The sequence below is a fragment of the Amblyomma maculatum genome, chromosome 2 (assembly GCF_055883805.1).
Source record: "Amblyomma maculatum isolate TAMU_Amacu chromosome 2, ASM5588380v1, whole genome shotgun sequence".
Lineage (NCBI taxonomy): Eukaryota > Metazoa > Arthropoda > Arachnida > Ixodida > Ixodidae > Amblyomma > Amblyomma maculatum.
The window spans coordinates 114,202,053-114,225,930 of NC_139345.1; the positions used below are offsets into that span (position 1 = coordinate 114,202,053).

The 23,878-nt window shown below is 41.4% G+C and overlaps 1 long non-coding RNA gene across 1 annotated transcript; it reads left to right on the forward strand.

Annotated features, from left to right (window-relative positions):
* Positions 1–14,660: 14,660 nt before the first annotated feature.
* LOC146199606 (uncharacterized) lies at positions 14,661–23,502 on the forward strand. The gene is made up of 3 exons (XR_014705098.1): positions 14,661–14,797; positions 15,535–15,646; positions 23,288–23,502. It is a non-coding gene; the product is annotated as an uncharacterized LOC146199606 (long non-coding RNA).
* Positions 23,503–23,878: the final 376 nt, after the last annotated feature.

The window sequence follows — 23,878 nt, forward strand, 5'->3', positions numbered from 1 at the left end:
GATGCGGACTTTTCCCCCCGTTCACAATATGAACATAGCCCCGTAGAACGAAACGAAGTTCGAAATGAAGCTCACAAACAGCACAGCTCCACAGCTCTCATCCAGCCGCTTGTCCGAGTGACGGAGGTTGATCTCCCACTGCTTCCTTAAAAGTCATCTTTGGGAACGCCTAGCAGGGCTATTTTTGGGCCACCTTTAGTATGCACATAGCCAGTATTGCATCCAGGCGCGTAGCAATGGTTTTGACGACGGGCCGGCATAATTTGGTTTAGGCCTATCAGCAGTGACGCGGTAAGTTTGTTGTGCGGGTACATGTGAATGATATATGTGACCACGTGGAAGCAACCACTATATTTCTTTAAGCCGATGACCCTTTACTAGTATCAGGCAAACCTAAGTTTTCATGTGCCTTGGCTAACCTTCAGGAGGCGCTATTAAATTTAGTCATTGGTTTGTCTCAAACTTAATACAAATAAATGGCACCAAATCCCGACTTGTCTGTTTTCGTAGCCCGCACAAAAATGTACCAAATGTAGGTTCTATATATTTAAACCCCTCATATTGCTATTTGTGTTCTTGTCAACCTATATCTAGCGTCCCGTCGGTTACGTATCTTGGTGTACCCATATACAGTGATCTGACATGGAGTACTCAGTTGACCCTCATTTGTAAGAAACTTAGAAGTGTTGCATCTTTGTTGTTTAATTTGAAAACCATGATGCCTTTTTCTATCAGAAAACTAATCGCCCATGCTCTGGGGTAGTGTTCAAAGATACGGTATGTGTTTTTTTTTTTAACTGCTCTTTCACATGGAGTTAATAGGAGTTTGAAAAACATCGCTACAAGCGTCCTCTACATGCCACAGGAGAATTTGCCCAGCAGTGTCTTTAGAGCAGCCGGTTTGCCTGCTTTTGACAATCTTTTTAAACAAAGTGTAGTACTAAAATATTTTTGGAGCAGTGCATACAGGCACAAAAACACGAAACCGGTACCGTTGAGACATGTTCCTCGTTATCTTAAACCGAGAGTCCGCATTCATTACGGTAAAGCAACAAGACGCTATTATGTTCCAGCCATCTTCAACGAACTACTGGACGACGTATTTTCTTTGACCACCCGCAAAACATTGAGAGTTGCTGTTAAAGCGTTAGAGGACATATAATATGTACTGATGTTGTCAGTTTATTTTTGATAGTGTGTTGTGCCAAATGTTTCTTTTTTTTTTTTTTTTTGCCTCTGATGGAGTTCTGATGTGGCGCGAAGATTGCAGCGGCTGCCGGTTGTCGCCGCACAAGCCCGCTTCTGGCTTCGGCGCTTCCGTATGTGTATGTTGTTCTAACTATACTAAATAAATATTGTTATTATTATTATTATTAGCAGTCTGTCCCAGTGAATTAACCGGTTAGTACAGGCCACATGTCCACTTACCCCCTCATGTGCGAAAGAAAAGCACAAAGAGTTCTGATCTCCAGGCAGAACATGCATACACCGACGCACGTGGTGTAGTCAACACTCACTTTCGATGGGAGCTTAAACAAGAGCCTGAACTGGCCTTTACTGAACAAACGCTTGAAGTGACCTCCGATAAGCGCCAAAAGAACATGCGCACAGCAGAGCAACAACGAAGCCACAAATGCACACAACGCAGTGACAAATTGAACCGGCTGACAGCGACGGGCGGAGCAAAATCCTACCGTGAAGTCTACCGTGGCGTCACCTGGTGCCGGCGCCGCGAAGCAGTCGCCTGTCGACACACGCGGGGCCTCCGCTCCCCGTAGAGCCGCCGCGGAGTGAGCACACTACCCAATATTCTAGTTCACTGTAATAGAGGCTAGCACATTTGACTAGCCTTCCTCTATAACTACAGTGCGCCGCCATTTGTAATACGTCCCGCAGTGAAAGCTTGCAGCAGTGCCGCACTGTACCATTTGTTGACAAAGAAAGAAAAAGAAAGCAACCGCAAATAAAAATATTGCACTTAAAAATTAAATTTCAGGCTCTATAAAGATCCGCATAGATGGTGTGTTTTAGTTTTCGCCTGCCGATTCTGTTATACCATCCATGGCTGCAGCTGAGATGGCAGACGACGCGGCCTGGGAGACACAAGAACACCATACACGAGATAGTATACAACTTCGAGTGTCTCAGAGAACTGCAGTGAACAGGACATCCGACCAAACGACGCCGAAGCGTAGCTATATATTATCCGTAGAGCTTCCGTGTAAGCAATTCTAGGTTATATGAAATGCGAATCACACTAGGGTCGCGGTAGTGCGCGCGGCCTGTTATTATATGTGCCACATATATTACAAGTGAGACATATGTACCACGGAAAGAACAGGGTGCTCGCATTTGGGCGTAACAGCTGGTTGAATATATTACGAAACGAGCTGTGGTGATCATGCAAAATAATAATAAAAAACTAAAATCTTTATTTAATGCATGCGGGTTGAACTATATAATCACGCGGCACATATTATATCTGCCGAATTTTTCAGCGCTGGAAAATATTTACTTACTGCCCTATCTCAATGATTTTTCAGGTACGCTGTTTTTGAAAGAGAAAAGAAAAAGGAACACTGTAGAATGATGGAATGCAAGGACGTCTTCAGTATACAAACAGGGGGCTTCTCTGCATGTCAACTTATGTTGCTGTAAAGCCCACCCATTATGATATTTTTTTACAAAAAAGTACCCGATATCCTCTTCACTGGCTGTCATGCTGCATCGTGGGCGGAAGCCGGCAAAGCAGTGATAGGCATTGGTTAATGTGATAAAAAAGATCCATGTTGAAAATTTATAACTTTTGCTACAAATATATTCTACAATTTAGCTCAAAGGACGGGATTGCTGCACATATGTTGGTCATGTTAATGTAAAGTGCTTGCTCCGCAGAGTGAACCGCATGCAAAGGTGATGACAAGACCTGTTTCCGCTCATAGATACATGCTTCATCTATGCCAATAAACAATGAACAAGAAGCAAATCAGCAATTGCCAAATAATTCTTCAGCTGGTAGCAACATTAGAATAATAAAACTATTGTGTAAGTTGTATTATTGTTTGTGTTACATAAGTAATTATCTGATCTTTTCAATGTTATAATTATTATGTTGTTATAAATTATCAAAGAATATCATTATGTTGTATTATAAACATTATTTAACATTACAAAGCAAAATCCCTTTGATATAGTCTTCTCTACATCGTTATGCACTTTTTCAATAATAACTGTAAAACAACATAATAAAAATATACTTGAAGCAGTGGGTTGCAGAATTTTCTCCCTGTCTCTTACCGCGAAGACATTTTTAACTAACAGTACTTTGCAACTAAATCTGTTAAATTCTGCCTGCAACAGAGCACATGCACAGATATAGTATTTTGTTAGAAAGGTTTGCTTACTACCCATTCATCACTACCCCGTGGGGCACCCTTTTTTTTTCTATTTACATAAACAATAAAGCAGAAGGCTCTGGCTACTTATTTTCACCCACTCATATGAATCACCTGATGGTCTGACATTAAGCATTTCGTTAACATATCTACATAATATCACACAAACACAGTCAGTACACTAGCATATAAAACCAAGTACTATATAGCACCTCTTAATTATGGCCTAGTTATTATATGCTTGGCTCCATGCATGGTATCGACGGGAGTGCGCCGAGTTGTATATGTTGTTTAGTGTTGTGCAGGATCATATATATGTCACTATATGACTTGTTGGAGTCACTCCAGCTAAAAATTGTTTAGCTGTTTGACTGGAGATGTAAATTTTCTATCTGGAAACAAAAATACTTTTCAGATGGATAGGCAGTTCAATAATCCAGCCTGAAAACTATGTCATTCTTGCAGGAATATATATGGTTTCCAGCTGGAAAGAAGTGATTTCCCGTTCAAAAGCCCAGCTGTAATTCAAATTATTTTAATTCAATTCATCTAATTTATGCTGAACATTTCATTTATGAACTCTCGGACAAAAAACTGCAGAGACAGTTTAGGACGGGGTAAGGGAGGCTGCAGTGACAGAATTATCAAAAGTTCAAACAAGAAGTTTCTAATGAAGAAATTCAGCCTTTTCTGAGTGCATGCAATTAATGAAAGATGAACCAAAGTACCGACAATATGCAACATTACTATTCCTAAAATAACATAGCAAAATGCACACGAAATTCACATTTATAGGTTCAGTGAACAAGGTACCATGCAATGCACAGTAAAATAGAAAACACAGGCCCCTCTAGAAATATTAAACACAAAACTTTGTCACTCACAAGGTTGATATTGGAAAAATACAGTTTATTTAGTAGAACCAGCACTGTACAAGTTAAAAGACTAAAGGAGGTAATTAGTTTGGCAATGTCAAATCATCCCTTTTTCACAGGTACAAAATATTAAAACAATGTTGCCCCTGATTGGGTTATTAAATTGCTGACATTTTTCATCATCAAAGTGCAAATGATAAAAAGATGGTAATAATAAATTATAAAGAAATAATATAGATAGACAATTTGATGCTGAATGGTTAGCTCTGTTGAAGCTTGACAGTACATTGTTTATGAAACAAACGGCTTTTTTTTTTTCTAGAGGCAGAAGTGCACTGATGTCTTTTTTTTAGTAGTTGCCTTCCATACCAGCATGCAATAGTTAAGGTGGGAACAGAATATGACATGGTAAACTTGATTCTGGGTCTGAAAGAGGGCATACCTACAACAGGAGCTTTTTGGATACCTGCTCAATATGACTATCCCATGTCAGCTGACTTGAGAATATACACCTAGGATTTTATGCTGTATCACAACGTTTATTTCATGACTTCTTAATTTTTAAATTGAGGCTTGGGGAAACATGTTTGTTTTTAGGAGCAAATAAAATTCCTTCGATTTTAGTTTCATCAATTTTTAGGCTGTTTATTTGGTAGTTCAAGTAGTTTTTACAGTGCACTAGCCGTTAGCCATTTCAAACATATCAAGTTTATTAGTTGAGCTAAAAAACAAACTTAAGTTGATGCATGAGATCATTTATGTATAAATTAGATTTAAGAACAGACCAAGAATGCTGGCTGGTGGAACATAGGTGCAAATCCCTCTAACTGGCTTAAGGAACAAATTTCTAGTTCATCCCAGTTGGATAACAATGGATCCCCAACTGTAATTCAACTGCGATTAACTGGAAATTTGTTCCTTAAACCAGTTAGACCAGTTAAGGTTTTCACCTGGCATAGCAAATTAGAATGATAGCCATTGATGTGAATATACCGAGTTCAGCCGGTTAGATATGATTGCAAAAGAGCATGGACACTATAACAATCTAATTTATTAAGAGTCACATGGCATAATAAATAAAACAAAAATGCCAAAAGAGAATATGTCAGCCTTAATGTTTTAACCATAGAAGGGCGGATCAACCTGCCCTTTCGAAAGCCATGCCAAGATTTTGATAAAATATTGTGCTTGACTATGTCGAGGTGGCTTAATAACCTTTTCAAGGCCCTTGGAAAATATTCTTTCATCTTTTATATATGACCAAAACTTTTCCTTATTTCATGTCATTTAGAAAACTTCCAGATGAAATATAAGCAACTATAGGTTGAAAATTCTGTAAACATGTAGTGCTAACAAATGTCAACGTCGAAGAGAGTGTACCACAAGAAAGTATGATACACTTACGATTCATCTGTGCGATGGCAAAGAGGGAGTTAAAGTGGCCCCAGTAAAAAAAAAACAAACAAAAAAACAAAAAAAAAACAAAAAAAAAAAACATTGGAACCCCCTGGAATGTCAATCGTACTGATGCACTCAATTTTTTTCCAATTGGAATTTTCCTTTCAAGTAGGCAGCCCAATTGGGCTCAATGGGTTCCAGTTGGAATTCATAGGAACCCACTGGAAAGTCTATTTGGAACACTTGATTCCATTTGAAAATCTCATTCCAGTAGGTTCCAATTTGATAGGTCACTTGGATCCTGCAACTACTTGTACAAAGTAGTCTATAGAGTGCCATCTGTGCATAACTATAGTATTAGTCAGTTCATATATGTTCCAAATGATTACTCGGTTAAATGAATCTTTACCAACTGGTTAGCCCACTTTATCAAACCCATATGCGCACAGTGAGACAATTACCATCTGAGTAACTGCACTGGGTGTATCCATGGGAACCTTTCCATATTTCACAAAGAAAACAAACACAATATTCAAAATAACAACAATCAGCAGTTAACTTCTGGAAGACAGAAAACTGGACGAGTTGGTTTGGATATATGACTCAGTAGCTTAACCTGTAAAACACAATTCTTCCTCTTACTATCGCTGCGCCTACAAAATTAAATGAAATAGCTACACTCGAATGGCAAGACTGACCCCAGCATGAGAGTAGGAATTAAGAAGTATGTTTGCTGGGTGTGTTATATAATGCATCTGTGAAACTGTACAGTATTGCATTTCTTATGCGAGACGTATGCTTGCCTGTACTCCTTGATATCCATCAAGCATGTTTCCATGCAAATTGTAAGTCAGTCTACCTTTTGTCCCATTCGGTATGTTCCGTTGGACCCATTGTATGCAATTAGTGTGACCCATTGTATGTACGTACCATTGGCACATCCCATTGGACCCACTGAGTGCTATTGGTCTCACCTATTGGCTGCAATGGGTTAAGTGTCAAAAAACACCATTGGTTCCAGTTGGAAAATTAAATGGTTACAGTTGAAAATATCCAATTGGTCTTTTTTGACTGAGCTCGTATAATGCAGGCCCTGAAAGCATTAATTCAGGTTGAATAAGTACTAGTAAAACCCCTTTATAGTAAAGTCACTCGGACCAGCAAATTTCTTTACTATATCTGCTTATCAGAGCTGCTGAGCCTAGTGGTAAAGAGTTTAAAAAACTTTGCCTTTTGCTTTTGCGTTTCTATAGGTATATTTTAATTCATGGGAAGTACGTCGGCGCAGCCAGACGCACTTCAAATTTTTGTCAAAAATGTATTTACTATAAAAGTGAAAAAATTACAGTCGTCTGCAGAAGACGAACTGGGACTTGAGTTTTCATTAAATGTAACCATGAGCTGTTTGCTGTAGCAAGTTCTATGCTCAATTCAGTTCAATTGGCTAGCCATTTGGTCTGTACATCAGATGTCAGTTTATTTTCAAGGTGAAGTTAGCAAGCAGCTGGAGATATATATGGCTTGTTTCTCTTCATTGGTATTTGAAGCAACCACAGTCCCAACAGTCTTATATTTTAAATAATATTTTCCAAGTGCTGTACTGGAAGCTTCACTTTCAGAAGACTGCAAATATAAATAAAGGAATTGCAGTACTAAAAAGCAGTAGATTACTGCTTCATGTCTCCTTATCCATAAAATGAATGAATGAATGAATGAATGAATGAATGAATGAATGAATGAATGAATGAATGAATGAATGAATGAATGAATGAATGAATTATTGAATGAATGAATGAATGAACGTTATATATTTTACACTTGACCACAGCAGCTTGCAGTTGGTAATGTTCACGCCATAAACATTTCCACCTGTCTCTCCTCCCCCTCCCCCCCTTTTCGCCCGTGACGGCAAGTGTAGGCACCACTGTGCCTATAGCTGACACAACAGTGAGTGCTGCTGAGCACTTTCAACTAGTTTTGAATTTCAACCACCTTGCACCATCTGTCCCTTCGACGGACCCTCGACACCACACATACCTATAAATTATGCTCGGAGAATGGTTGTGACTCAGCGACCGCAGACGAAAAAGCTACCACTCTGTAGCTTGAAAGTGAGTGACCCAGTGCAAAAGCAACATAAACAATAAAATGGCATACAAGGGAGCTTGCAAACAAAGCTAACGAATTACACGGCAATATGTATATATATATATATATAATGGAATAATAATGTTGGTGTACATCAACCATACTCACTACAAAATGCAACTTCAGTGCCCTCAGAGATGGGGAAAAGAAATCATTTACCCTGGAAGTATATTTATTTACCAATTAAATGAGGCAATGAGAACTACTTTAGTGCCTGCAGTGTCTTGCATAATTTATTCTTAAGGGTGGCAGAACCAATTTATCACTGCATCGGGTGAAGATATATTTCTCTTTTGGTTTTAATTTAGCGAGGGACACAAGAAAAGCAGCTGCTGTGGGAGAAGAGAACCTCAGATAATATACTAGTTGGTATTTAGAGAGGACATTAATGCAAATAATCTTATATTTAAGAAAACAAATCTGCTGTTATGAGCTGTATAACTGTCCCCGACAATTAATCTAATTACTTTCTTTTGAAGCATTAGTAACTTATTAATGTTAGTGCTTGATGTAGTGGCCCAGACCAAATGGCAATAGTTAAGATAAGATTCAAATATTGTGTTGTAGATTATCAACTTTAGATTTGGAGAAAATTCTGAGACATCTGCAAAGGACACCAACAGACTGTGGCACTCTTTTTGCAATATATGTAATCAGTTCTGTTCCTTCTGTATGTGCATCAAAAATGACGCCCAGCGATTTAAAGCTGTAGATAATTTCTACTCTGTTATTAATTTTTAAGGTAAATAAAATGGGCACTGATAAAGTTGCTTTAAAGTTTAAAAGTCAAAAGAGATGTCTTACTATTGACAATTTTAACAAGTCCATCTGATCTTAACCGTGACTGAAGAACAATGTTTCCTCCTTTTAATATGTTACTTATATATGTACGAATCAGTAAGAAAAAGCTTTTATCATCAGCATACAGAACATGTAAAACGCTGCAAAACTACACACGCTGCACCTTCACTTCTTGCCACCGCTGCCTCATGCTTTCTGCTGCACAGTGCTGGGAATGTTCGCCCGTTTCTTCCCCTTAACTATTTCTTGGTACACTTTTACTCTCCTTTACTCTCTGAACGGACCGCGCCGCTTCCTTTCCATGTTTGTAGACAGCTTTTTCCTTTTTTATCCTACGCGCTGCGTGCTTTCCCTCACGGCTCCGAGGCCTTTGTAAAGTAGGCTTCTTCTGAATACTGCTAAGTCTGGTGGTAAAGCCACTTCAAAGGACACTCGGTGTTATTTTTGTCTTGAAATACAAATATATATATATATATAAATATATATATATATATATATATATATATATATATATATATATATATATATATATATATATATATATATATATATATATATATATATATATATATATATATATATATATCTTTTCCCCGTGATTTTAGGTAGTACGCGGGCGGCGATGTCATATCTTGGGAGTCGTCGCCGCGGCCAGGCCCACTTTACTATAACCGATTTTTACCAAAATTATCTTTACATAAAGGGGGGAAAAAGTGCAGCTGTCTATGGAAGATGGACTGGGACTTCAGTTTCACTTTACTATATCCGAGTTTATTACAACGGGGTTCTACTGTAGTTATATGCTGCATCAAGTGGTGAACAAAGCTCAGTGTTTCTAAATGCATCCATGAGTTACCAATTAATACTATCGATATTATCATATACATTCTGTCAGAATCAGTAAAACTGTATGCCGCAGAACATGCATGGTACAGCTAGTGAAGTGAAACTGCAGTTCCATTTTGCCGCCTATAGATAACTTGTTTTCTTTTTTTTTTTTTTTTTCATTTGATGTGTGTATGTCTATATACAATCCACATGGTAAGTATAAGTATTTAAATAGCGCTCCAACCTGATGGCTCAGTGATTGGGTGCTCGACTGCTCTATTGAAGAATATGGGATCGATTCACGGCTGTGGAGACTGCTTGGAGGTGCCCATGTGCTATGCGATGTCAGTGCACAAGTGGTAAAAATTTATGAAGCCCTCCACTACAGCATGTCACATAGCTTGAGCTGCTCTTGGATGTTAAAGCTCATCCCAGACGAAAAAAAAACACTCATTTCCTGCTGGATTATGGAACCGTGTACCGAAATTATCCAACTGGAAAACTGCGATTTCCGGCTGGGAAAAAGCAATTCCAGCTGGAATGACATCTATTTCCTGCTAGATTATGGAACCAGAAATCATGCATGCCCAGCTGGAATTTTGAGATTTCCAGCTGGAAAATTTACACCTCCAGTCAAGCCTCTATCTGAAATATCATTTTTTTTTCCAGCTGGAAAATATGGCCGTCCAGCTAGAAATTCATCTGGAAATGTGCTTTTCCAGCTGAAATGGGTACGTTTGAACAAAGTCTACTAGGTGTCTATTTTCATGGGGGATAACCGACCTAGACCTAGTTACTAAGGGCAATTTTAGTACACTCAAATTAATGTGCTTGATATGTGCGCCATCTTAAATGTGTGTCAAATTCAGCTGCCTATGAAAACAGCTTGTATTAAATATATGACGGTAAAATGCAGATGTTTTAAACATTAAATATCTCAGTTTCTCTTAGGCATGCAAATGTTCAACACAGCATGCCTCTCCAGGGCATGTAAGTTTCAAGTTACATATCATTAGCATAATCGCATTCACTATACAACTAGGACAAAGGCATCTATAGTTTTTCTCCAACTAACCCTCTCCAGTGTAAACTGCTTTATCCCTACAAGCTATCTACTTCACCAGCCCACCTGGCTATCTGGGTCCCCTTGTTACATATATCTTTTCCTGGAATTCATTCCTTTACAACTAACTGTTGGATACCTTGCCTTTGAGCTCCTGCTGGTTCACTAATCCACTAGGCTCTCTTCCTACCTTTGCTGCTGTCTTAGATTCAATTTCAAGCCTTTTTGAAGTTTCTATCTCAACAATGGTCACAAGCAAGGTATCATATAGGTATCATATACTCTTGGAGGCATATCGATTACCAGCTGCTAGCCCTGATTTCAGTGGGAATATACTTGCCAGATGCACTACACTAGCATTACAATAAAGGCGCAATTCACAATAGCCCACATTATTATTTTAGATACATGAAAAGATTATCACTTAAAGTCAGGGGGGTGTCATTGTGTCTGAGAACCCTCATCAGTTTTTACGAGAGGTCTGAGACCCCCCCCCGCATTTGAATATATCCGGTGTCCAGCACTGCACGAATATGAAGCAGGTGCATCCGTTTGGAAAAGGCCTTTATATTGCCTCATCGTTGTCGTCAGCCAAAGTATCACGCTTTTGCGGCAGCTCTGATCGGTCGAGACAGGATGACGTCATGGAGGTCTCCACCAATCGCAGAGCACCACCACAGTATGCGCGAATGCGTGGCTTATATGGCCATATGGCAATCAATGACTGTTTACTAATCAATTAATGGCTAACTGCAAATAAATGACTTATTATTTATTTCATTACTAATTACACATTAATGCCTAATTCATTCATAATTACTAATTAATGCCACACACTTGGTAAAATCAACCACACAACAGTAAATGTAGAACAACTGCAAAGATACAAGGAGCGCGATCTTGTCACTGCGCTGCCAAGCAGAATGCACTGAATAAATGCACTTGCAGAATGTGAAAGAGTAGTCACTAGCTTTACTTGTAGCAGCACTCATCGCTACATGCGCAACAGTCACGTAGCAGAATGCAGCACTCAGGTTTTCGCCTTTCATCACTTTAGTCGCCAAAGTGTCCTCGAATTTTATTCTTTTCAGTGAAAATCAGAGAATGCTTATGATTGTCAGAAAATTTTGCAGCAAGTTTTTGTAAGAATTATTACTTAATTTTAGTAAGAATTAGAATTTTCTAAAACCTGTGATGAAGAAAACAAAAGTTAGTCCTTTACACAGAGGCTGGAACTAATTAAGGTATTTTCACATGCCATCTTTCGGTTTTGCCGGTTCGCACTGTGTTTTGGTACTAGCTGAGCAAATTGTCAATATGCTCACGCAATATTATTCAGATGATGTACTTGTCACCAGACAAACCAAGCTGGTAGCTCTTACAATATTTTTTGCTAATTTTCATTGCGTTCACTTGAAGTGTAAAAATTATAGCATATATATTGTTTACTTAGTTGATTTTACATTTAACGTGCAATTAAGATTGTACTTTCTATATAAAGTGCTTTAAAGAAATATTGCATATGTTACAAGTGCTGACACTTTGTTGTTTCACTATAAGCTGCTTTACATCACAGATCATCGATCATGCTGGCAGAGTGCAGGGATCACTTTTTCAGGTGCATGTCATAAAATGATCACAAAAACCTCCTTAATATATATATATATATATAATTTCTCCCATTTAAATAGAAACATGTGCAAAGACCGCCAGCCCTTTCTCTCACCCTCTTAGTTCCTCCTCAACAATTGCGCTCAAATTTCTAGAGTCTCTCTGATAGAACCAGACTTTAAGCACTGAAAGTAAGTCATTCATTTCAAAATTACTTTTACTAAAGTGACTCACTGCTGTTTCTATACTTCATACTATGTACTCCCGGTACGATGCCAAGAAAACAGTAATGACATGCAGCAAGCCTGTCCCAAGTGATGGATAAGCAAAAAAAGACAGAATTGAGTAGAACTACATGTTCAAGGCCTCAGACCTGCCCTGTGTCTCCGGATCACAACCATTCTCTAAGCAGAGGGTATACATGTAAGGCGTTGAGAGTCCATCGAAGTGACAGATGGTGCAAAATGGTAGAAGGTCAAAACTAGTTGAAAGTGTGCAGTAGCACTCACTGTTGCATACTGGCTATAGGCACAGTGGCGCCTGGTTACACTTGCCATCACGGGCAAACAAAGGGTTTTGGGGAAGAGACAGGGGGAAATGTTCACGGCGTGTTTGACCACGATTATTTTTGTTGCCATTGTCTTATATTTTTAATAGCCTGTTCTGTAGGAAAAGGGGAGGGAATAGTCTTACTGGATAGAATTTGGCAGGAAGATGAAAGAATGTGCTCTAGTGTTTGGAGAGGTTTTGTTCACAAGCTTTACTTAGTTTATATACAGATGAAATCCAGACAGTAATTATAATGAGAAGGAATTTGCTCTGCAGAAGTAATGGTAATGTCATTACTTTTTGGGAGCAGTATTTAGCAATTTCATTATATTTTTAAGGCTTAGCAAGTAATTGGTAATGTAATTTAATTGCTTTTGAACAGTAACTTTGCCAAGTGTGCTGCCAATTTACCCCAGAATAAAAGACACCAAGTGTCTATTAGGAATGAAATAGATTAAGACATGCCAGCTGGACTTGTGAATGTAATCAGGTAGCTCAAATGGTTTCTCTACTTCTGATTGGCACTTACTTCGGAATATTCAATTGGAAGGCCCTGTTGAACATTCAATAAAAAAATGTTACAACTTAAACTGCTGTGTAGTTTGCATAATTTCTATAACCACATAAGTTGTGATTAAACGAAGTAACTCTGACTCCTGAAGATCTGCCACTGAATGCAAGAGGAGGGTCCAATGTGCGAGGTTAAGCCCCAACAAAGAAAAGATCGTGTCAACTCTTCAGGTATATATAGTGTTCCTATGGTCTATGTGTCATATGAATGCATGCTTGCCTGTCGCCCGCTTGGAGCTGCCATTTCAGGTCAGTGCCAGCAAAATAAGCATTAAAACTGGAAGCCTTAGCTAAACTGCCTAATTGGAATGTTCAATTTATTCAAACTGGTGCTTCGAGTCTGTGCCAAAAGCATATTTAGAAATTTTGCAACTGCAAACCTCAATTGAAAATTATTTTTTTTCTTGACTGGGCCAGTGTCTCGATGAAAAACATACCATACTGCCCATATCGCAACTTTCACATAATAACAAGTCAAAAGACGATGCCACTGCATGACTTGAACAAATCTCTGAAAGATGGAAACTATAGAAGTATGGGCGAGGAGGCTCCACGAAAACTGCTGAGTTAATTCAGATACAGGGCACACTCAGTACAACTGCACCTTCCAAAAACAGGAGTTTGCATTATGTACCGTTTTTTCTGACTTAGATTGATCAGCCACACTGCTGAGCCATAATGCAAACCCAGTTCGCGGTCATACATATATAGTTTCATATAAGTACCAAAGGCAACCAAAGCAACCTCGAATATTCACCAGCTGTAGCTGCCTGCAGTTTCTTTCTGACAAGCGATATTAACCGGCCATACAGCCTGTATTTCCTGTCTCTATCAGATACATTAAACACTGAATTATTAATTGCGAACTCGTAGCCTAGCTGATTGCAAAAAGGAATTCGGAGGTAAATAAATGCAGTGCCATAACGTACAGCCTTAGAGCTATGGAACAGAACACTGCACCAACTGCGTATTTGAAGGCGGAATACTTTCGGCAGAACAACGAGATAAGCAGCCCACGGGGAGCCTAATTCCCTTGCGTCGAATGAAGCGCACAATGCACAGCCGAACCCGAAGCCCAGAGCTAAGCTAGAAATTGCACTACACGAGAAAAACTTCGTCTGCAACTGTACGTCACAATCAAGCGCGTCCAAACTCCGTGCTTGATTGTAGCAACCAAGCGCGGATTTCTCAAATCCTCCTTGCTAATCCAGAGATTAGCAATCCAGAGATTAGCAAGGAGATTAGCGAGGAGGATTTGATATATGAGTACGCGAAACGCTTCGACTGAAATAGGCATGGATATAAGCCATGAGTACAAGTGCGCGACCAACGCCATGAGGCGCCGTCTGCTGCGACCCGGTTGCAGCAGCGAAATGCTTCCTACAACCGGGTTGCAGGAGCAAAATGCTTGCTGCAACCCATGACGTCTTATCCGGTGTAAGAAAAACGTCACATCCGGCTATTGTTTTGTGGGTTTTGTGTTGCTTTTAGTAGCAAAATGGCTGGTCGTCGTCGTCCATGGTGGGAGCCGTGAGAGCTGGGTGCTCTCGTGTTGTACGGTACGTAAGCAATTTTTTCTATTCTTTAGATACTTCAGTATGCATGTATTGAGTCATTGCCCGCTGTCTGGAGTTCTACATTTAGTTTTCAACTTCCGTGCGTCCGAATGTTCTGTTGACGACCATTGAGCCTGCTTGGCCGGCAGTGGGCCCGAACGGCCCAAAGGTGTATTATAGAAAGTTTCAATCGAAAGCTCAACGTAGTTCGACACCAAGGAACATACGGTTAAATACCGTTTATTAGGCCAACCGCACGAAAGTCTCAGTCATGTAAAACACGCCTGACTACCAGTCTTGCGTGCGCCTGAAAACGGCGGGAAACTTGGGTAAGCTTTCCTCAGCGGTCTGGATGAATAATTAATGATTGTAACGTCTTTGAGCTGATGGAGGGACTTAAGGAGATACTAGGACATGACAAAACAACGCGTAGAAGCAGGAAAGGTGAGGATCACACAGGCCTGTGTGGGAAGCTTTTGTTTCGGTGCACCACGACGTACTAACCATTTGTGCGACGTGACCCTTTGTGTGACCCTCATTGCTGTGACGCGGTGTAGAATAATGATTTAATACCTCATTTTATGACTGCGCACTGTCAAGTGTATGCAGGGCCACTTTCCAATTGCGGTGAGGTAAGCGATTTCGCCTTGTGTTTAAAATGCATCAACATGTACTTGTCTTAATTTCTTTTGTGTGTGTAAACATCGCTTATAAGCTGACGTCTAATATTTGGTACGCAGGGATCATCCTGATATGTGTTTTGGAGTCTAGCATGGGCTTGCTGGTTGCTGAGGCTGAACAAATGGGAGGGACTATGAAAGGCGGAGGCAGCCTATGCTCCAACGCCACAACGTGAGCCCTGTACTTAATTTCAAAACAATTGTTGTGCCACCGGGACTGGTCATTTGTTTTAACTTTTACATGGGGAACATGGCACAGGTCACCAGTTTGCATAGAGTGCATGAATGAATCAAGCAAGCAAGCATTCCTGCAGCTGCAGTGTCCAGCTTGTAGTTTGCAGCCTTTTTTTCTCAGTTGCAATCAATGCGTTGCAAACAGTGTGCAATGTAACAGTTGATTCAGACTAAGAAAACCAGACTAGCTCCAAAAACAAACAAATGTTTGCACGAGATGGAAGATCAAACCACGCTTTATTGTCTTCTCAATTTGCTGTGAAAAACTGGCAAAGCTGCCTTCTTTAACGAATGATATTCCTGCACAGATTGGTTGTGTCGCTTTTTTGTGCGTGTAACAAAGTTGCTGCAATAACTTTATAGCTTTGGAAACCACTGTGAAAGATAAAATGAGGTCTGCAAGATTGGCATCAATGGCTTGCAAGACAAGCAGCACAGAATATACACCCTGCCAATTCTTTAACAGTATCGCTTGAGCGTCGACTGTCCGAGCAGAAGCAAAGTGGAAATCAGGAGAGGGAACAAGCAGGGAGATGTAATCATGCTGCTTCAGCGAGTGTTGTCTGCTTGGCTGTTCTGCTCCATTGGCAGCAACCCCTTGAATCAAGTTTCATATCGGAGTTCTGGGAGCGCTCTGCTATGTGCTTGTGGCTTCAATCTGTGCAAACTTGTAACGTTCCAAATATTACACTTGTCCCTGGTTGTCTCAAGGGTTTCTTTTTTTTTTTTTTTTTTTTTTTTTTTTTTTTTTTTTTTTTTTTTAATGCAATGAAAGTACCGATACAACAATTTTTCAAAAGTATCGATGGCAAGAGTTATGGGGCATGTTGGATTTTTTATCGGAAATGTGTGTACTTTGGAGATATTCGCATGATATGCAGATACTATTGCGGCTAAAAACAAACAATGACAGCTTCTCCGGGCACCGGCATGCCTGCCAGCCAATTGTGGCAGGGTTGCTTCACATTGATCAAAGCAGCGTAGCAAACGAGGTTCACTGCAGCAGCAAGAATTGTGAGCACGCCCTCGCACTCTATTGCTTTGTCATCTCCTGCATCTTCCGGCGCAGCAGTGCAGGGCAGTCGACGGTCACGTGGTACTGTTAAAACATTGTCCAGGTGTACACTGCCTACGGTGGTGTCCATTTCGTAGCAGAGGCAATGCCTGCCTAATGTATATCCTCTTCACTTGACGAGCAAAGAAGCATTCTAGTTTCCCTTGCTGAGAATGGGGAATGCAGCCCAATGTCGAACACTTTCTTTCCGCTCATCAGAGATCATCAGAGATTATCCTTTTATGCCAGGGGCCTTGGCGCACAGCCCGCGGAGCTGCGTGCTGCAGTCCGCCAGCTCAAAATTTTCAGCTGACGTTTTGAAAGCATTGCCACCAGCCCTAATTTCCAACTAAAATAAACTCAGATTTTGTACCAGTTAGTACGCATTCATTTTTGAAAAGGCGTTGACCACTTAATCTGCGTGAACTTTCATTTGACATCACTATGCCTTCAAAAGCAAGGAGCCAGACATCCTGCCTTCTCTTTTATTTCTAAGTGTTCTTTTTGTTTGTTTTTTTTATTTTCTTGTTGAAGATTATAAGTGTGATATTTATTAACAGGTGTACCATTTCAGTACCTCTCTCTGAGCGATCCTGAAGCTGCTTTTGTCCGGCATTGAAGTGGAAACAGCACACATTGCTTTTCTTTTGCAATAATAGGAGCGCTTGGTCTGACAAAACGAAATTTTGCTTATTTTTGTTCATTTTATTGTTATTTACTGTACTTTGTTTCCTGTTGTTTTATTACTTTCTGGCTCCTGGGTCATGAGAGAAAAAGCTTTCTCAATGCAGCCCACGTAGCAATATGAGTTTGAGACCCCCTGCTCTATGCCCATAATGGCGTGGGGATCAATGGATAATTCATAATTAGTTTGTCTGAAAGGTAATTGTTTAGCAAAAAGCGACTATATGCCACTGGTCGGCCCAGACCCACAACCTCCGCATCATGGTGTTAGAAGTGTGTGAACGGGTCGCTCCGCACCGAACAGTAAGTGGCAATACCGATGCTCTGATTTCCGTAGGCTGCCGAGAGACTGCGTTGACTGTTGGTGGCCGCGGGTTCGCTGGGTGCCGCAAGGATTGCCAGTCAGTTCTCAACTTGCATCGGTGCACATTTTGTTTTTCTCGCTGACGCCCCCGCTCCACGCCTTTCTTCGATCACGGTATATTCTAAGTTGTAATGTAATGTAATGTGGAAAAAAAAGTGCATTGTTCACCACTGCAATACAGGCTACGTATTCTGCAATGAAAAATGTCAGCTTTCTTCGGTGCGAAAAGATGTCAAACGACTTCAGCTATGGTGGCCGGCATACCAAGAAAGGACCGAGCTATACAGCCACTGTTTGTGAGGGGCGCTTGGAGCCCAGGTTTGTGTCCAAAACATGGACGACAGAGTTAAATGGGCATGTGCTGCAAAGCGTTGCGCGTTGGTAGCAAAGGAAGCGGTCCCCACGATATTCTCTGCCTGCCTTGCCTACCTTTCAGGCATCGAAAAGTAGAAAGCGACCCACTGAAAGGCAGCCCCAGGAACCGAAAAAAAATAGAAGATCGTCAAACCTTCTGTAGAAGCGTCAAGTGAAGGTAGCACGCGCTTCACACGACACTGTGTGGGCATGGACAGGCCCAAAAGCTGGGTGTGGCCCAACCCACGGCCCGTCTGGGCCGACACATGAACATTTTTGCTGGACTCTGAGTGGGCTTAATGGTACGGGTCTGAGCCGGATTCGGGCTTGTACACATAGGGCCGATGTCCTTTATAGTCACTTTGTCAGAGTAAAATACACATTCGCAGCGTAGCTGCAGCGAAATGGATAAAATAACCATGGTACGCTCCGAGAAAGAAGTTTAGTCTTCTTGGCTTATTTATTTACTTATTACGGCACCGCGGTGGCTTGGTCATTAAAGCTCTCGAGTACTGAGCTGGGATACCCTAGTCTGATCCTAATTGGGAAACAGCATTTTGGTCGAAGCTGAAAGCATTGCAGGCATATACTTAACAATGGCAGTTTCACTGAAGAATCCCAGGTGGCCGAAGTGATCCAGAAGCCTCTGCTACGGCGTCCTCACACTTTGAGCCGATTTGGGACCATTGCTCCAGAGACATAGCCCTTTTGTTGTTTTTTTTGGCGTCATGTACACTTTTTTTTTTTTTTTCTCCACGTGAAAAAATTCAAAACCAAATGTGGGTATGGTTTTCATTTTAATCTGTTGATTGGAACGTCTCATAACTGAAATAGCCGCAAAGGCTTGATAGAGTTTAGAAATCTCCTTGATGATGGAATAAGATAAATCTTGAATGAGCAATTTTTAAATCGAGTCAGAGTCGTAAACAATTAGGCGTGCGCCGGCCACATTGAACGATACGAATGAATATATGAAATTACTCCCCTCGGTTACTAAGGAGCAGCAGTCAAACACCGCTCTTGCATGTTTTAAAGCGTAAAATGCCATGTGCGGGTTACGCTGGTGTGGTGCAGCGTGAAGTTCGCCTAATAAATTAGAGTAGTGCCAGGTGAGGCTGTTTCAGCTATCAGCGAGCACAGACAGTCTGGTCTGCAATAAGGCACTTCTACATATGGTCAGTTTTATACAGTCGTGCCTCGCTAATATGGACACTTTGGTTTCCGACCAAAACTGTCCATAAAGCGAGTCATCCATAATAACGAGTCATGAATAAAATGAAAAGAATTTTATTGAGAAAAAAAGAATTGTAATTAATGACTTCTTTTGTAGATAACGGTGTGCACTTGACACAAAATTTGACAGAACACCGGCAATTTTGAGTGCATTATCCTTATCATTGTTGTCTTCGAAAACTGGTAGTGGAGACTGAAGCGACTCGCGTACAATGACACACGTGATGGTGGGCTTTGTGTTGGTTTAACTTTCGAGCATGAATCGGCGTCCGATTTTCTACTCACCATCACTTTCAAAATGGGCTCGGCATTGAGCAAAGTAGCCGCTAAGTAGCTGCTTGAGATTCTTCTGAGGCGAGGAAACAGTCGAGCTGTCGATACTAGTCCCTCACGGCTTAGATTGACTGAGATGGCTTTTGCTGCTTGTGTTCACAGATTGCTTGCTTCGCGCCGACGTTCAGCTCTGTTCTTTTGCGTTTAATTCCCACCATGCCAAAATCCAGACTCCAGTTGAGGGTTACAGGCTCCTGATACTTTGCACTTTCTTGCTTAGTTAACCTTTCTGCCTTTCCGTTCTTCTGATTCTTTCTTTTTTGCCTTGTACTGTTTCCGTAAGGAAGCGAGAGAGTCAAATTGGCAAGCTGCTATGCGGAGGCTATAGAACATCCCATCTTCTTGGCGCCGTTTCTATGTGTTCGTGTAAGACAAACACTGCAAGCTGAAGTACAGTTTAGAACGACGATTAGCCGACTACGAAGAGCTCAGACCTTGTCAAGGCCGCATCGTTGACTTATAGCGAAGCCGACATGCGGACCCGCCTCAGGTGCAAAATGTGGCAGTTCGGCAGCAACAGGAACGAAAACCAGGAGCCTGAGAGGGAACCGCGCCCAGGACGGGACGCCCGGTCTCGGTTGCATGCTCGTACATCGCCTTTCTTTTGTCGCCCTACTTTGTGAGTGTGTCTTAACTCTCACCGAAAAGAGTTTACGGCTTCATGGAACACATACTGTGCTTTGGGAAAGAAAACTTCAGTTCCCACCACCACTGTATGCACTTTTCTTTCTTCCTGTCATTTCTTTCTTACGCTTTTACCGGCCTCTCTGTTCACGTCCAGCAGAATTTATTGCAACCACATGTTGCTGTTTTCCCGACTGCGGCGGCACTGCCGCTGCACCCAGAAATCTCCTGGTTCTCCCCTTTCAGGGTCTTTCTTACGCCAACCCTCGGTTTGCTGTGCAAGTTCCTCTCCGCTCTTGCGCCCCACGCTCGCTTTTATTCTTTCCAACCCCACAGGACTCGTTCAGGCATCCGGTTGTATCGGCTGTTGCGTAGGTTCGCGGGCGGCGTGCCCTTATTTAACTTGCGTTCGGACTCCTCTGCTTTTTTTTCAAGCACTGTCCATATTACCGAGACAAAAATACATGGGCCCAAGTGGGCCGTGTACATTCTTCCCCTGTCCATTGTCCAGACAGCGAGTTTCCATATTAATGAGGAATAACTACACTGAAAAAGTTTCGTCCCCAGAAAAACTGTTCATAATTCGGGTCGTCCATATTAAAGGGGGAACGACTGTATACCACTGGAGGCTAGGAACTGGAAACCTTATACAAACCACTGGGAAGGGCCAACATTCGAACGCTTGATGAGGTGCAATCTTTTTCAAGGTTGGTGTTCAACACTCGTGACGCCTCAGCCACAGATACAGTCTTGCTGCCGCAGCGGCGCCATCTTCTACATGCAGAATCAGCGAAGAGCATTGCAGCCAGAACACGTGCCGGCCCTGGCGGCGGTGCTGTTGTGAGCTATGATATAACGGCACCGCTCGCACACCACAGGACGGGCACGCCACCTGAGCTTCTTGTCTTTCTTCTACCGCCGTCACCTCCAGTTCAAGATACATTAATTCGAGAAGAATATTGGCTTCCTCTTTCTTTGATGGAGGTGGTACCTACGCTTGACGAATGGCAGTTTTGGCATGGCGTGAAGGCTATATACGCACGCTATTGGCTACTTTGCGTTTCCTCCTAACCTTTCTACGGCGGCGCAAGAAGTCGCAGGGCGCTGATGCTCCGGACCAGGATGGGGGGGGGGGTGATGATGAAGTACCAGCACCTCCAACCAAATGTTACGATACGGCAAGCCGATGAAAACAGGAGAACACAGGACAGAGAGATGGTCGATGACAGTGAGATGGCGTTTAATGAAAAATGTTGCCGGGCCTAGCGCGAGCGCTCCTGTCCGCGCCACTGCCCGCTTTTTCTTCTTTGATGTCGTCCGTAACAATATCATTTGACTTTAGAAACGTGCTCTAAAACAATTTGAATGCTTCAAAACTTCCGTTTTATAGCTTCAAAGTGCTCGAGCCTGCTTCCACCTCTCCAAGTTGGTTTGTGGTTCAGGTCATTATTGACAGTTCTGCATGACTGAATTGATGTCTTCAGTTTGGAGTTTTGGGAAGGGTTGCATCCATTGGGAAGAGGGAAAAATGCTGGCTGAAGATAAGGAACGCAGCATTATGAAAATTCCGATTGCTATTGGGCAACCATCTCGTGGATGATGGCACTTGAAAGCGTTTTGACTGGAGGTACCCGCACTGCTTGGGCTAGGCCAGTGCAGCACTTCATCTTACAGGAGCATATGCACCTAATCTTGGTCGCATTTTGCTTGTTAACGACATGCAAGACATTGCTCTGTACAGATCATCACCTGATTTTTATCTTCAACAGCTAAATAATCTATTATTGATTTTTTGTCTTATCTGTTTCAGGGTGTGTATACTCCATTAACACACTGAATGTTGGTAGTGCTGCTACTGCACTTAAAGTCAAGTGTTGGTCTCTGTTTGCAATATTTTTTAGCTGCTATGAGAAGTAAGATGCTCGTGGACAGCCTCCTTAACAACATGAACTGGTGTATTTGTGATGGAGACCGTATATCAAAGACAGCCAGAGGTTTTATGATGCTGGCATTGTAGCAACTGTTGTGGTGCTGCAGTTCGATGAGGGATTTGGCCATCTTGTGGTTGTTGCCTGTTTGCTGTGGCCACCCTCAAAGTAAATAGCTGTGGTCCTGTCACATAGTTTGAGAACTTCTTGTTACTTGTATGGAAACTACTGTTTGGCACAAAATGACTTGTGGCTGCCATCATGTGCGTTATAGACATTTGGGTGGAACAGTTCCTCATTCTTTTTCACGGCCCATAGGAAGGATTTCGCAAGTTTAGAAAATGAAAAGTCCACAGCTGAATTAGTCGCGATTCTGGAATCATGCTGTGTAGTCGACAAACGCTACAATCCGAGAGCAATGCATGTCATCTAATGAACAGTGCAAGCGAAACTTCTTGGATGCAGCAGCAAATGAAAATGTGCACACATGGTTTTCAAGATGTCTCAACGTTTATTTATATGCTTCACAACCTACTAAAGCCTGCACGCTTGCGTTATACCAAAGCACAATCGGCTGTCTGTTCTGATGTCTGTGGCCAGTATTGATAACTTCATATCAGTTCTTTACTACCCATGGTGTCCATTTCTGCTGTGCATGTGCACTGCAGTGATACATTGTCACATGCATGCAGAGAGCACTAGTACTGGCCTTACTTAGGGTAACCTTTTCGCTGTTTTGGCTTTTCTCGTTCTTGAGCTATGCTACAGGGTGCACACTTTTCTTTTTGTCTGGTTCCTTTGACGAGTCATGAATTCAGCATTCGTGCTTCTTTCCTTTTTGAGGGTGTAGTGACCATATGCAAATCCACTATTAGAATATATGAGCTGCTGCATAGTCTGCAGTCCTGTTATCTTTTTATTTAAATTTGGTACGTCTCTGAGTTTCTCTGGGTGTTTTGTTATTGTTCTGAGCTTGCATTCTTTTGTTTTTTCTTCCCATGACAGTCGATCCTGCACGTGACTGATACTAGTCGAGAGATCACAACAGCTGCCCACCTTTCAAAGCATGGCATTCCTTGGCCCAAGTTGACTGCTCTCTGTGCTACTGGCTCAACAGTGTACTCTCAAGTCTGCACTTCACTTATGAGCGTAATGGCAACACACACATGTTGGCCATAGCTTCCCATAGCTTCTGTGTCAAAATAAAGTATTCCTACTTATGTGCCTTTTCATTCATTATTAACGCACATGATTGGAGTAATAAACACTCCAGTGCCAAAACACCATGTTGACACACTCATTTATGTTTAGACTGCCAACCTTCTGCATTACTTCCCTTTTGTAACCTACCTAGAAAGGTAAGTATTTACTGTATGTGTCATAGAACCACATGTATTTGTTATTCCTTTTGAGACTGGAAATAATCCGCAAAACCAGTGAAGTAAGAAAAGTTCACAGATATGTTTCGTAGACAATTTTTAGAGGTAAGCCCAAAGAAGATGTTTCGAACTGCAGGCAGGGACTGATGATAAAATGGCAAAGTGGGCGGTGTTTGTTGAATTGCATAAGATTGGTTTAATTCAGTATTTTGCAGAT